The following is a 15,090-nucleotide window of genomic DNA, read 5'->3' on the forward strand; positions in this document are numbered from 1 at the left end:
CATTTCAGAAAATCTGCATGTCTTTAGAACTAGGGACTCATGCTTGAAAACTACCTTGCTATTGCTTTTGTCTGTAAGTACATGGCACACCTCTCCAGATACATAGGTACACAGACTTTTTGGTGGAGCTTGAAGGCTCATTTGAAACCTGATCATTCTTAGTTCTAGCACCCTGAGAACAGTAATCTGCTGATTTTCATGGTCACTTCTGTGTGGTGCCCTAATAATTTTTAGCGTTTGAATGGTCTCGAGAGTTTCACTGAAGCTAAGTAAGCTTTCCAGGTATGTGTCAGTAAATGAATTTTTTATTTAAGTTAGGGTAGGATTTCTGTCATTTGCAGAAACCAGGAGAAGAAGGACCATACGTATATATTGTTTTACCAAATCAAGATTATAGCATACGTGATGTTGTGCAAAGTGATTAATTTACCAAGGTCTTGTAGACCTATTTCTTATCAGTACTTAGTTTTTGACCTTTTTTCCTCCCAAAATGTTGCCTTTTTTCCTTTTGTTACAGTAAAACATATACAGAAAAGTATACTTAAAAAATTATGAATTCGTGTGTGCATATGCGCATCTGTATAACCATCACCCAGGTTGAAATACATATCTAGCCCCAGATGGTTCCCCCATGACCCTCCCTAAATCCGTATCCCTTCCCCAAAGATAGCCATGACTCTGACTTCTACACCAGTAGTTACTTTGTTGACATCTTATAAAGAGAATCATACAGTATGTATTCTTTTGTGTCTGACTTCTTCCAGTCAACATAATGTCTGAGATTCATTCATATTGTTGCATATTATCTGTTTTTAATATCTGTATATGTACAGTTTCAAGGAAGTTCAGTTCCTTTTTGTCCCTTTGATATTTATTGAGGGTTACTTTGTGTCCAACACTGGTGATACAAGGGTAAGCCAAAACCTACAGGGCAGTTGCCTTCAGAGAGTTTATAACCTTGGGAAAGACAGATTTTAAATAACTATGAAAACAAAATTGCTATTTAATTAGTGCTACAGAGCAGAAATACGTAATGTTATGAAAGTTTGTAAAGAGATGCATTTGACTTAACTAAAGATGTCACATTTTACCTGAAAAAATAAAAAAATTGAATCTGAAAGATGATTGGTAATAGATTTCTTAACATGCAGAAGACCATACACAGAAGAGGCCTTACAAGCTGATGGAGTATGGTGAACACCACCACCGAAAGAGAGAGGGTTTGAGTGACTAAAGCAGAGAGGGAGCATGTTACAAAATGAGAATGGAAAGAGAGATGTTGCCAGACCATGTAGAATCTTGTGTCTTTATTCCAAGCGATATGAGAGGCAGGGAAGGGTGGACAGGGTCAGATTTATATAATATTTTTTTAAGTTTTTATTTAAATTCCAGTTAGTTAACTTACGGTGTAATGTTAATTTCAGGTGTACAATATGGCAAGTCAACACTTCCTTTTTTTTAAGATTTTATTTATTCATGAGAGACACAGAGAAAGAGAGACATGGACAGAAAGAGAGTCAGAGACATAGGCAGAGGGAGAAGCAGGCTCCCTGCAGGGAGCTTGATGGGGGACTTGATCCTAGGACCCTAGGATCACAACCTGAGACCTGAGCCAAGACCTGAGCCGATGGCAGATGCTCAACCCCTGAGCACCCTGGTGCCTCCAGGTGCCCCAGTGAGTCAGCACTTCCGTACACCTAGTAGTGTTCATCACAAGTGCCCTCCTTAATCCCCATCACCTATTTAACTCTCTGGTAGCCATCAGTTTGTTCTCTGCAGTTAAGAGTGTTTCTTCCTTTGCGTCTCTTTTTTAAAAAAGATTTATTTATTCATGAGAGACACAGAGAGAGAGGCAGAGACACAGGCAGAGGGAGAAGCAGGCCCCCCTCAGGAATCCGATGTGGGACTTGATCCAGGACCCCAGGGTCACGCCCTGAGCCGAAGGCAGACACTCAACCGCTGAGCCACCCAGGTATCCCTGTGTGTCTCTTTTTTGTCCCTTTGCTCGTTTAGTTTCTTAAATTCCGCATAAGAGTGAAATCATATGGTATTTGTCTTTTCTAACTTATTTTGCTTAGCATAATACTCTCTAGCTCCATCCATGTTGCAAATAGCATGACTTCATTCTTTTCTTGATGGCTGAGTAACATTCATTGTGTGTGTGTATATATATATATATATATATATATATACACACACACACACACACACACACACACCCCACATCTTCTTTATCCATTCATCTGTTGATAGACATTTGGGATGTTTCCATAATTTGGCTATTGTAAATAACTTTTTGAGGAGCCTCCCTACTGTTTTCCACAGTGGCTGCACCAGTTTTCTTTCTTTCTTTCTTTCTTTCTTTCTTTCTTTCTTTCTTTCTTTCTTTTCTTTTCTTTTCTTTTCTTTTCTTTTCTTTTCTTTTCTTTTCTTTTCTTTCTTTTCTTTCTTTCTTTCTTTTTCTTTCTTTCTTTTCTTTTCTTTTCTTTTCTTTTCTTTCTTTTCTTTCTTTCTTTCTTTTTCTTTCTTTCTTTTTCTTTCTTTCTTTCTTTCTTTCTTTCTTTCTTTCTTTCGAGTTTTTATTTGATTAAATCCTAGTTTGGTTTACATTTTGAAAATATTCTGGCTGCAGATGTAAAATTAAGTAAAAGAGGCCATAAATAAATAAATAAAAGAGGCCATAAGGATGAGGGATGATCAATTAGAAAGAAATTTGTAGTAAAATCGGAAGGGAGATTACGGTATTTTGGATTAGGAGATAGTGAAGGAGAGACAAAATGGATAGACTCAAAATAGTAGAGAAAACCAAATGTTGGTGATTGATATGGGGTAGTGGAATAAAAAAGAGGTATCAAAATTGACTTTTAAGTTTCTAGCTTAAGCAAGTACACAGAAAGGGGTGCAAATGAGTGATGTGGGAATGCTTAAAGGGGATCTACTGTGGAGGAGTGCTGGATATATCATGGGTTTAGTTTGGGGGACATTGAACTTGAGTAGTATTGAGATATCAAGAGAAAATGCCAAGTTAGCATTTGATCATACAGGTCTAAAGTATGGAAGAGAAGTCCATACTTCCAGAATCAATTTGGGTATCTCTTAATCAAAGCCATTAGTGTAGATTAAGTCACTTAGGGAATAGTATAACATAAGAGGAAAATACATATATCCTGAGCCTTGTAGAGCTTTGAAATTTAATTCTGGTTGGAACCTCAAACAAAAGTACCAGAGAGGTATGAAGAAAGCCAAAAAGAATGTGGGTGCTGAGCAGAGTTTCACTGGAAATTGCAAATCTTTTCATTTTGTCTGAGCTGAGAAGTAAAAAAATTATCCTTCTGTGGTTTCAACAGAAATTTTATCAAATACGAATGAGCCTAAGTATGTTTCTTTTTAGTGTAATTTTTTAATCTGTCAAGCCTTTTAGTCATTTTTTTGTTCATCTATTTTCCAGCTTCTAAAATTTTGTTGCTGTTGTCTTCTTTCTCTATTTTTGTCCGTATAGTTTATGTCCCCCTCTTTTTTAAATTAATAGACTTTTTTTTTTTCATTTACTTATGATAGTCACACAGAGAGAGAGAGAGAGAGAGAGGCAGAGACATAGGCAGAGGGAGAAGCAGGCTCCATGCACCGGGAGCCTGACGTGGGATTCAATCCCGGGTCTCCAGGATCGCGCCCTGGGCCAAAGGCAGGCGCTAAACCGCTGCGCCACCCAGGGATCCCTTTTTTTTTTTTTTTTTTTTTTTAGGACAGATTTAGTTTCACAGCAAAATCGAAGTGGGAAAGAGTTGCAATATGGGATGACAGAAAAGTTCTGGGGGTGGATGATAGTGATGGTTGCAAACACTGTGAGCGCACTTAATGGCACTGAACTGCACACTTTAGTGTAAATGACAAATGTTATGCTGTGTATATTTTACTATTTTAAAAAACATTTTTAAAAATTGAGCATAAATATGGTAAATTCTCACACACTCCTTGCCCCACCACACACAGAGCTTCCCCCACTATCAAGATCTCATACCAGATGAACCTATGCTGAAACATCATTATCACCCAAAGTCCCGAATTTACATTAAAGTTCATTCTGTGTTGTACATTCTGTGTAGGGGTTTGACAAATATGTAATGACATGTATCATCTTTATAGTATCACACAGAGTAGTTTCACTGCCCTAAAAATCCCCTGTGCTCTACCAAGTCATCCTTCCCTCTGCTGTAGATTACCTAGCAACTCTTGATATTTTTTATTTTTTTATTTTTATTTTTTATTTTTAAAGATTTTATTCATTTATTCAAGAGAGACACACAGAGGGAGAGAGAAGGCAAAGACACAGGCAGAGGGAAAAGCAGGCTCCATGCAGGGAGCCCGACGTGGGACTCGGTCCCGGGACTCCAGGATCACACCCTGGGCCTAAGGCAGGCGCTAAACCGCTGAGCCACCCAGGGATTCCCCTCCTGATCCTTTTAATGTCTTCATAGTTTCGCCTTTCCCAGAATGTTATGTAATTGAATCATAACCGTATATAGTCTTATCAGATTGGCTTCTTTCACTTAGCAATATTCCATTTAAGATTTCTCCATATGGCTTGATAGTTCATTTGTTTTTAGTGCTTTCCTCTTTTTTGTAGCCTTCATGAGATGAAATCAACATATAGTAAATTATACATTTTTAAAATACAGTATTTGATAAATTTTTACCTATGTAGATGCCCGTGAGACTATCACCACAGCCAAGATAATGAACGTATCAGTCACTTCAAGAAGTGTTTCAGTCCCTGCCTTCTGCTAGCCCTTCCCATCCTCAGGCAACCACTGATTTACTTTTCATTACTGTAGACTAATTTGCACTTTCTAGAAATTTATATAAATGGACTCCCACAAAATGTTTTCTTATTTGAGGGAGAAGGTATGGCTTTTTTCATGCAACATAACTATTTTGAAATTCATTCATGTTGTTGACTGTAATAGTTCATACATATGCCATTGTATAGATATACTGTGATCTATTCATCTGCTGAGGAACAGCTGTGTTATTTTAGTTTGGGACTATTACAAATAAGGCAACTGAATATTAGCATACAAATTTTTGTATGGACATATGCTTTTCATTTCCCTCTAGTAAAATTGCACCCAGGAGTGGAATGGCTGGAACATATGGTTAGGTATATGTTTAATATTTAAGAAACTGCCAAAGTGAAAAAAAAAAAAAAAAAAAAAAGAAACTGCCAAAGTGTTTCCAAAGTGAATGTGCCATTTATGCTCCCATAAGCAGTGTATGAACATTCTTATTTCACCACAGTCTCACCATCACTTGCTAAGGTCAGTGTTTTTTTGTTTTTCAGGAATTTTTAAGGTTTTATATTTCAGTAATCTTTACACCTGGCATGGGACTTGAACTCACAACCCTGAGATCAAGGGTCACATGCTCTACCAACTAAGCAACCCAGGTGCCCCTCTTTTAATTGAAGTATAGTTGATACACAGTATTAAATTAATTTCATGTATATAAGGTTAGTCTTTTTTATTTTAGCCATTCTGGTGGCTGTCTAGTGGTAACTCAGTGTGGTTTTAGTTTGTATCCCTAGGATGACTAATGATGTCCAGCATCTTTTCATGTATATCTCTTTTGTGAATGGTTTCCCGTGATCTTTTGCCTGTTTTTTATTTAAATTGTTAGTGAATGTAGAGTTCCTTTATATATTCTAAATACAAGTCCCTTTTCAGATACATGTTTTAAAATATTTTCTCCCAATCTGTGGCTTCCCTTTTCATTTTCTTAATAGTATCTTTGCAAGGTGCAAGTTTCAAATTTTGATAAAATCTAATATATTTTTCTTTTTTTTAGATTTTATTTTTTTAAGATTTTATTTATTTATTTATAGACACACAGAGAGAGAGAGAGAGACACAGGGAGAGGGAGAAGCAGGTTCCATGCAGGGAGCCTGATGTGGGACTCGATCCCGGGACTCCAGGATCACACCCCAGGCTGCAGGTGGCGCCAAACCGCTGTGCCACCGGGGCTGCCCTAATATATTTTTCTTTTATGTGTTTTTTTTTTATAAGATTTTATTTTTTAAGTAATCTCTACACCCAGCATAGAGCTCGAACCCACAACCTCAGAGATCGAGAGTCGTACATTCCATTGCCTAAGCCAGCATTAAAAAATGTTTACCAAACCCAGGGTCACTAAGATTTTCTTCTGTTTTCCTCTAGAAGTTTTATAGTTACAGTACTTACATTTAGGTCTGTGGTGCAGTTTGAGTTACTTTTTTTATATAGGAGTTGATTTTTTTCATATTTTGCTCTATTTATTAAAAGATTTATTTCCCATATTTTCAGGAATTTTAATTATGTTGATCTGCCTAGTGACTAGACAGACATCATCCATAGATGATTAGATACTTTTTTTTTTTAAGATTTTATTTATTCATGAGAGACAGGCAGAGACACAGGCCGAGGGAGAGACAGACTCCCTGCCTGGGAGCCCAATGCGGGACTTGATCCCCAGACTCTGGGATCATGACCTGAGCCAAAGGCAAACGCTCACTGAGCCACCCAGGTGTCCTGTGATAATTAGTTTTTTGTTTAAGTACTTTTTACTATAGAGCAGTTACTAAAAACATTAAGATGTACTCTATCCTTTCATATCTGTACATTAACAAATACAAAATGAAAACTTCTTTTCCCCTTAAGTCTTGAGGGAACTGTGATTGTTAAATGAATTTTCTATTTTCAACTCTTTGGTTTGAAGAAAATTAATATTGGTAAAAAAAAATCTACAAAGCAGAATCCACTTCAGAGAGCACAGAATGTTTTTATATGAGATAGCAAGAATTTGAATTGACTATGCTCTTAAGCCTGTGTTTCTTGGTTAACCTGCAGTATTTGTGCCAAAGAACGATCAGCGCTTTGCCTGATCGAGCTTTGGCTCTAAAAGATATCTAGTTCTCCCCTGATGCTACTTCTGCAGGCTTCTCAAGTGATGGCTATTTTGTCTCCTACAGTCTTTAAGTACCACGTAGCCCAGAGGTGATGGTGCTCCTTAGTGCTGCTTCCAGACCATTCTCCAGCATCTTACCTAAAACCCTAGTTTTGAATCTTATGACATCATTTACTACCCTTCATTGTTGTGATCATTCCTTCTCATTTTTTTTTTAAAGATTTTATTTATTTATTCATGAGAGACACAGAGGGGGGAGAGAGAGAGAGAGGCAGAGACACAGGCAGAGGGAGAAGCAGGCTCCATGCAGGGAGCCTGACGTGGGACTTGATCCCGGGCCCTGGGCTGAAGGCGGCGCTAAACTGCTGAGCCACCCGGGCTGCCCTCATTCCTTCTCATTTCTCAACAATATGGGATCCTGGCACACTATTGGCTCCTTCTGGTACTATTCATATCTACGTTCTGTGATTTGAATATATACGTGGGTGATCTTCATATCCTTGCCTACCAATTTCTTGAACTCTTCTCCGTTGGTCTTCTACTAGATTTCAGCCACTCATTCCCATGGTTATACCCCATACTTTATAATTATTGATAGTGTGTAATCCATCCATAATCTCAGTTTTCTTATTATCAGTGGTTGTTTCCTGTCTATCTCACTTCCTCTGGTATCAAGCTTCCAATAATTCTTTAATTCTCTAGTGCCAGTAGGATCTTAATACTGTCCACCTTCACTGCCCACTCTCTCCTCTTATTTAACTAAAATTCCATGGTCAATCATAATTACTCCCTTATATACACTTTTAGCTTCTCTGCCCCTCTCATATTGTATTTGTTTAGCATAGCCGTAACTTTGGTTAAAGTTAATGTCCTACTAGTTAATGCTTCTTACCTATGCAGCTGAACCCAGCTGAAAAAATAATGCAAACATGCTGATGGATCTCATTTTAAATTTCTCACCACAAAACTGCAATGTTACCTTATGGGATCTCACAGTCATACTGTGTTTCCCTAGCTCTTTCATTCCCCCACTCTTCCAGATGACTATCTCACACTTTTCTCTTCTCAAACTTCCACTACCTCCTCTCTCATTTCTCTTATCCGATCACCTTACAAGGTGGGATACCTCCTACTTCTGAGGACGTTGAAACAAAACAATTTCTGTAGAATCCCATGACTACATGTACCCACCTACCAGCATTAGTTTGACTTTACCTTGCTGCCTGTTATGACACATATGTGTGGGTTGGTGGTGAAGGATCCTGTCTTAAAGTCAGTACCTATACTTTGTATATTGCATCCCATTGCCTCTCACCTACTCAAGATCATCACTTAACCAATTTGTTGGAACCAATTTGTTCCCTTTTTCTTACATCATCACTTTTCCCTTTTCTGCTGGATCATATCCACTAATAGTGAGCAATGGTTACTTCTTTTCTCTTTAACAGTACTTCTTTTTTTTTTTTAATTTTTTTAAATTTATTTATGATAGTCACACAGAGAGAGAGAGAGAGAGAGAGAGGCAGAGACACAGGCAGAGGGAGAAGCAGGCTCCATGCACCGGGAGCCTGATGTGGGATTCGATCCCGGGTCTCCAGGATCGCGCCCTGGGCCAAAGGCAGGCGCCAAACCGCTGCGCCACCCAGGGATCCCTCTTTAACAGTACTTCTGATCTCACTGCTGTCAGCCAATTTCTCCTCCCCTTTGTAGCAAAAACTTCTTTAAAGAATAGTTTGTACTCAGTTGTTTTCGGATTTCTCTCTTCTCTTTTAAATCCACTTTTTAGTTACCATTTTATTTTATTATAGTTAACCACCACCATTTTATTAAAACTGCACTTGTTAGCTCACCAATTCTCTACACATTGCTGATTCTAATGGCCCATTCTCAGTCTTTATCTGGACCTGGCAGCAGCATTCAAAGGACTTACGTCCTTGTAAGCTGTTAAAAATTAGGTTTCCAGGATACTGTTACCCTCTGGGTTTTTCTCCTGTCTCACCTGATGATCTGTATTTCCTTTGCTTATTTTCCTCTTCTATCCTACTTCCAAATGTTGGAGTGCTTAAGGACTCAGGCCTTGCTCCTCTACTCTTTTCTGCATTCACTTCCTTGATGATTTCATCTAGTCTCATGGATTTAAATATCATCCATATCCTAATGACTCTTAAGTTTGTATCTCCAGCATGAATCTTTCCTTTGACCTCCAGACTTAATTCATCATCTATTCAATGTCTCCATTTAAGCCTAAAAGACATTTCAAAGTTATTATATCGAAAACTAAACTCCCTGTCTTCTACCCAAAACCCACTTAGAAATCTCATTTCAGGGGATCCCTGGGTTGCGCAGCGGTTTAGCGCCTGCCTTTGGCCCAGGGCGCGATCCTGGAGACCCGGGATCGAATTCCACATCGGGCTCCCAGTGCATGGAGCCTGCTTCTCCCTCTGCCTGTGTCTCTGCCTCTCTCTCTCTCTCTCTCTCTCTCTCTCTCTCTGATGACTATCATAAATAAATAAATAAATAAATAAATAAATCTCATTTCAGTTGTTGGCCGTCAAGAAAGAGGGAAAGGAAAATAGATAAGACCAAAAGAGAGAAAATGAGGTCAAGCTGTGGACAGTTAGAAAGCCTCTTACATGGATACTTGTCTTTTTATAGTAACCTGTGTCCTTGGCTCAGAGCCTATCCCTTATGTGCCTTTATTGCTTATTTTGATTAGTGGAGGCTAAGAATACTTTGCTATATTTTTTGATGTCGTTATGGATGTGAAATTTAAATATTATAGCTAAGTCTTGAATACACATTTAACAGCAGGGGACCAAAATGATTGTTTTGGGTAATTAAAAGATAATTAGAAAATAGACCAAAGAATCAGCCTATCCAGAAAGTACTAATATTTGCCATACTAAGAGATGGAATCAAAATATAGTTTTGGTTTTGGGTCCATCTTAATTTGAGTTCAATAAGAATATTACAGTGCTTAAGTAATCTTAGCAGTACAAATGAAATTTAATGTTTGTTTTTGTGAAGGCAAGTGCAGCAGATAATATATTCTTGGAATAATATTACAGATTAAAGTTAAGTGCTTTTTTTGTATTTTTTAGCTTAGGCTAGGACTGGTTCATAAGTTATAGTCAAATATGTTATTGGAAAAATATAAGGAAATGGTCTTGTGTGTTTCATGGGTTCTTTTTGCTTGTTTGTTTTTCTTAGCAAGAGTCAGGACATAGTAAGAAGCTAAAGATAGCTTCTTACTCATGAAGAATACTCCAGTAAGCTAATCAGTTGTTATTTACACGTCTGTGTAGAACTATGATCTATTAAGATTTTGGAGAAAATTACCTTTATGTTGTTTGTTCACAGCTTGAGAGCATTAATTAGGGAGTATTTAGAAAACATTGCTGAAATTGTAAACTACTTATAGGAACAGAGTTATGGCTAGATGCTTGCATATTGAATCAAAGTTTATTACTTGGAAAAGTTACATTGGATGTAAGAAAACTGTAAGACTACAATTTTGGCTGTATTCTGTCCAAGTAGTAGGTTGGATAGCTTAAAAGTACTGTCACTTTCCAAATGTATTTTAGACTCCAGGTATTTTTTTGAGAACCTGTTATGTGTCAGACATGAGGTATTGGGAATGAGTGAATAAGAACAAATACCTGCCCTTAATGAACACAGTGTCATGAATGATATTGGTCTTTCTTTCCTTGTGACCTAGTTTATTCAGCATGGAGATAATGAGGCAGAGGACCTTAATGTTGTTTGCTCGAACCAGTTTTATGTCGGACTCTACTGATCTGTTTTAACAAAAATGACTGTATTGCCAACTCTGCTACTTAATTATCTGATCGAACTTGGGAAAAATTACTTGATTTCTGAGTCTGATAGTCCTCAATGGTAACAGGTATAATAATATCTCTCTTGCAAAGTCCTTATGAATGTAAAGTGCCTGATTCAGTGCTTAATATATTACCATTGCTGCTTAGCAGTGGTTTTTGTTGTCTTCCTTTCCTAGCTCAGACATGATTCTCAGATTTTGATTTGGTAATTTATTTTTTAAGATTTTATTTATTTATTGTTGAGAGACACAGGGAGAGAGAGAGAGGCAGAGACACAGGCAGGGGGAGAAGCAGGCTCCATGCAGGGAGCCCGATGTGGGACTGGATCTGGGGACTGCAGGATCACGACCCAGGGCCAAAGGCAGACACTTTAACTGCTGAGCCACCCAGGCATCCCAGGTCTCTTTCTTGATATGGTAATCTTTTAAGGAGTAAGCAAACTGTTATTATAGTGTTTGATTTGCAATATTTTATTCAGATATTTATAAGTTCATTTACTTGTATTGCTCTAAATTGCAAATTAAGTATCTTAGAGTATATAATTTATTAGACATTTTAAAAAATTACTTTAAGTAAACTCTGCCCCCAACTTGGGCCTTGAACTTATGACTAAATGCTCTATTGACTAAACCAGCCAGGTGCACCTTCTTAGACATTTTAAAGCATTATTTTTTTTATAAGTTTATGAACTTACTGGTGAAGCTTAAGTATCCTGTAGTTGTGAGACCCTGAATTGCCACTCATCTAATAAATTCAGTGCTTTTGTCTTTGAGTAATCATGAGCCACTTAGCAGCAAACTCAGATTGCCGGCCTTATGAGTCTTTTTTGGTTGGAAAGACTAACACTTGATTTGCAATAATTATGCTTTTTTAGACTTCAAGTATCAAAAAATATTGAATTTTTTCTAATTTCTGAATTATTTTTATAATAATTCTTTAGTATTTTAGTAGAATTCACTCAATTGTTGCTTTTCTTTTATTCTATTTTTATGAGGTTTTAAGGAAAAAGGACACTTTTTGGGGGTAGAATGCCCGTTTTTTTGTTTTTTTTTAAGATTTTGTTTATTTATTAATGAGAGACGCAGAGATACAGGCAGAGAGAGAAGCAGGCTCCATGCAGGGAGCTCAATGTGGGACTTGAAATAGTGAAATTTCAACCCAGGAAACCTAGTTTAATAATCACTAGATTATTTCAACCTAGTGAAATAATCCAACCCAGGATCATGTCCTGGGTCAAATGAAGGCCCTTAACTGCTGAGTCACCCAGACATCCCTAGAATGCCCATTTTACAACAGTCACTTTCTCTGAAAACTCACCCTTATTCTGCCAAATGTGGTCAGTCTTCCCTCCTAAAGTTGTGTGTGACCTACTCGCAGCCCTCTGTCCTTTTGGTCACATATAAATTGGATTAGGGATGAAAAACAGATGCTAGCCGGATCCATGAGTCGCTTAATAAAGCTAATCAGATCTTCAAAAAAAGAATAACAGACTCTAGCTAGATTATTGGAATGATCTGAGAATTTAGAATTGTGATGGAATGATGGCTGGTCTTTAAATGATTTGCTTGATCTGAAGTGTTGAAGACTTGGAACGTGTATGCAGTAATGTATATGGAGAAACAGAAAAAAGTCAGTCTGCAGAAAGAAATGGTATAGTTGGACAGAAAAAAAGACAGAAGGAGAGTACTGTCCAGATTCCTAACAGCTTTTCCTTATTCTACTACTTTGTGAGGCCCAGTTATCCTTCAATACCATAACATATCTCTGTGATCTTCCAGTAAGTTTCCCCTTTTTGTACAACGTTGCTCAAATTAGTTTCTCTTAATTTTTTATTATTTTGTTGTTGAACTTCTAAAAAAGCTGGATTGTTTTAAAAATAAAATGGGTATGAATATCCACATACAGAAGAATGAATTTAGACCCCTCCCTCTACTATACACAAATGGATCATAGATCTAAGTATAAGAACTAGTACTATAAAACTCTTAGAAAATGAAAGGACAACTCACTGATGTGAGAAATTATTTACATGTTTTATGTCTGAGAAGGGGCTTTTTGTCTTGAATACTAAGGGAAGAAAAAACCTCAAAACCCATAAGATATGAATATGCTCTTAAGAACTCAATAATAAAAGGTCAACCCAATTTTTTAAAATAAGCAGAGACTGAATAGACTTTTCTCCAAAGAGAATATATAAATGGCCAGTGCTCAACATGTTTAGTCATCAAGAAATGTAAATCAAAACTACAGTGACATACTACTTCACGTCTACTTAGGATGACTGTAATTGAAAGGACAGAAAATAACAAGTGTTGGCAAGGCTATGGAGAAATTGGAACCAACATACATTGCTGGTGGGAATATAAAGTGGTGTAGCTACTTTGGAAAACAGTTTGGCCTTGCTTCAAATGTTAAACATAGAGTTATTATGGAACCTAGCAATTACACTTCTGGGCCACAAAGAAACATGTCCACACAAAACAGTGCACAAAAAAAACATCATTATTCATAATAGCTAAAAAGTGGAAACAACCCAAATGCACATCAGCTAATGCATGGATAACCAGAATGTATTATATCCATAAATGGAATATTGTTAAACTATAAAAAGAAATGAAGTGGTGATACATACTATAATATGAATGAATCCACCAGACACAAAAGACCACACAGTGTATGATTTCATTTATATGAAATGTCCATAATAGGCAAACCTATGGAGACAGAATGGCAATGAGTACTTCCCAGGGGCTGAGAGAGAGAGGGAAATGGGGAGTGATAGGTAATGGTTTCTTTTTGGGAAGATGGAAATGTCCTAACATTAGATCATGGTTATGGTTGTACAACTCTGTGAATGTACTGAAATTCATTGCATTGTATACTTTATTTTTTTTAAGATTTTATTTATTTATTCATGAGAGACCGAGAGGCAGAGACATAGCAGAGAGAGAAAGCAGGCTCCATGCAGGGAGCCTAATGTGGGACTCAACCCCAGGACTCCAGGATTGCGCCCTGGGCTGAAGGCAGGCGCTTAACTGCTGATCCACCTAGGTGTCCCCATTGCATTGTGTACTTTAAATGGATGAGTTCTACGGTATATGCATTATATCTCAATAAAACTATTTTTTAAAGATTTTTATTTATTCATGAAGGAGAGAGAGAGAGGGAGAGGGAGGGAACCAGGCTCCATGCAGGGCTTGATCCCGGATCTCCAGGATCAGGCCCTGGACTGAAGGCAGTGCTAAACTGCTGAGCTACCCGGGCTGCCCTCAATAAAACTATTTTTAAAAGCTATTTAAAAAAAAAAAAAAAAACTATTTAATACAAGCTTCAAAAACAATTATGAGATAATAAAAATAAGTAATAAAAAATTTTTAAAATAAGTAATAGATTTCTACAGTGGTAACTAAAAAACAGTTGTAATTGATTTTTCATAAATTTTATAACCAAGTACATTTTTCTTTAACAATAACATTAAAAATTATAAGTAGCATATTACTTTATTTAAAGATCTGAACAAAATTTAGTACTGATTGTATGTATCATTTTGAGTGACCGTTTAAGTTGAAACGTAAATTTTTTTTTCCTAACATACTTCTCTCATTGCCATTATGTTTTTTGGGTGAATGGAGACAGTTGTGGCATTATGGAAAGATCATAGCACTTAGCACTTGCTAAAGCAGGACAGACATAGGTGTTCAGTATTGATCTTGAACAAATAATTTAATGTCTTAGAGCATTGGTTTCAAAAACCTTAAAATAAGGATCATGCTGGGCTAAAAAATTCTTTTTTTCTTTCTATTTATAGTAGTTTGGGTGGTTTTCCTAAGAAAAATAAGTATAAGTAGATTCATAGGTGTTTCAGTTTGGCCATACCAATGTTATCTTAGTTTTTGGGTTTCTTTGTAAGATTTTGTTTATTTGACAGAGAGAGTGGGCAACAGCACAAACAGGGAGAGCAGCACTAGGAAAGGGAGAAGCAGGCTCTCTGCTGGGCAGGGAACCCAACGCAGGGCTCCATCCCAGGACCCCAGGACCATGACCCGAGCCAAAGGCAGACACCCAACTGACTGAGCCACCCAGGTGCCCGTTATCTTAGATTTTAAGCATTTTGCAAACATGTTCCAACTTGTCTAATGCTTAGTATTATATGTGAGAAAATAGGTTCTTGGTCTATACTATTTAAAGAAACTGAAATTTTGGGGCACCTGGGTGGTGCAGTCAGTTAAGTGTTAGACTCTTGATTTCAGCTCAGATTGTGAGATCATGCCCCAAGGTGGGCTCTGCACTGAGCCCAGAGTCTGCTTAAGACCCT

The 15,090-nt window shown here is 37.3% G+C and overlaps 1 protein-coding gene across 5 annotated transcripts in view; it reads left to right on the forward strand.

Annotated features, from left to right (window-relative positions):
- The window catches only part of HOOK3 (hook microtubule tethering protein 3), a 143,546-nt gene that overhangs the window by 49,323 nt on the left and 79,133 nt on the right, over nucleotides 1-15,090 (forward strand). The window lies entirely within an intron of this gene.

Source organism: Canis lupus, chromosome 15, assembly GCF_048164855.1.
Source record: "Canis lupus baileyi chromosome 15, mCanLup2.hap1, whole genome shotgun sequence".
NCBI lineage: Eukaryota > Metazoa > Chordata > Mammalia > Carnivora > Canidae > Canis > Canis lupus.